This window comes from Zingiber officinale, chromosome 3A, assembly GCF_018446385.1.
Source record: "Zingiber officinale cultivar Zhangliang chromosome 3A, Zo_v1.1, whole genome shotgun sequence".
Taxonomy (NCBI): domain Eukaryota; kingdom Viridiplantae; phylum Streptophyta; class Magnoliopsida; order Zingiberales; family Zingiberaceae; genus Zingiber; species Zingiber officinale.
The window spans coordinates 124,093,043-124,094,260 of NC_055990.1; the positions used below are offsets into that span (position 1 = coordinate 124,093,043).

Below are 1,218 nucleotides of genomic sequence, written 5' to 3' on the forward strand. Positions count from 1 at the left end.
AGAAATAATAGCATTGATCGTACTTGAGCTAGTTCCCATATTCTTAATCCTTTTTGTGAGAGCATCCAGTTTTGCAGCCAATAAGGTAACTACATCGACATCAAATTTCCCTGATACTTTTGTTGTTGGGTTCACACAAGAATAACCACCACTTCTTTCATTGGCCCATTGATGGTGATTTTGTGCTACGCTTTCAATTATTTCTTCAGCTTCATCCAAACTCTTGTTCATAAGTGCCCCTCCAGCAGCTGAATCAAGGGACACCTTTGTATGATAATTGCTGTCATTATAAAATGTATGTAACACTAACCACCTTTCCAAATCATGATGTGGGCATTGTCTGAGTATACTATTGTATCTATCCCAAGCTTCAAATAAAGATTCTGAGTTGACTTATTTGAAACTTGCAATAAGATTCCTCATATGGGCCGTTTTACTTGGAGGATAGAATTTATCAAGAAATTGCTGCTCACATTGTTCCCATGTGGTGATGCTATTTGGAGCCAAAGAATTTAACCATTGCTTGGCTCTATCTCTCAAAGAAAACCCAAATAATAATAAGCGCACTACCTCTGAAGGAACACCATTCAACTTCATTGTGCCGCATATCTCGTAGAAGACCTCCAAGTGTTGATTTGGGTCTTCATGCAGTCTTCCACCAAATTGATTTTGCTGCACCATAGATATAATTACAGGCTTGATCTCAAAATTGTTTGCTTCAACTGAAGGCCTTGAAATACTAGATCGAAAACCCCTAGCGTAAGGTGTTGCATAATCCTTTAGTGGTCTATTATCCATGATAGAATGTTCTTGTTCTTCTTGTTGTCTTTGCAGAATTTTTCTTCTATAAAATGTTCTGTCTATCTCGGGATCTAGAGGAAGAAGTTCTCCTGCAAAATTAGATCTTCGTATACACAAGAACAAGATTGCAAGATATGTATAAAAGAAGAAGAAAGAAACTAAATCCAAGACAGGAAAAGCAGAGAAAGAATTAGATTAGAATGTTAGAAATCAAGAATGCAGAATTAAAATTGCAACAAAAAGAATTGACAATTATGTTATACAAGAAAAGAAAAACTTATGAAAATAGAATTCTAAAGATTAGGTTCAACTATGCAAATGAAAAGAAAAGCTATATTCAGTCTAACTTAATTGATAATCTCTAATGTTATAGCGCAGTCCCCGACAACGGTGCCAAAAACTTGTTGACGCTCCGTA

The 1,218-nt window shown here is 35.9% G+C and overlaps 1 non-coding gene across 1 annotated transcript; it reads left to right on the forward strand.

Annotated features, from left to right (window-relative positions):
* The first annotated feature begins 319 nt into the window (after positions 1 to 319).
* LOC122054439 lies at positions 320 to 425 on the forward strand. The gene has a single exon (XR_006132750.1). It is a non-coding gene; the product is annotated as a small nucleolar RNA R71 (small nucleolar RNA).
* Positions 426 to 1,218: the final 793 nt, after the last annotated feature.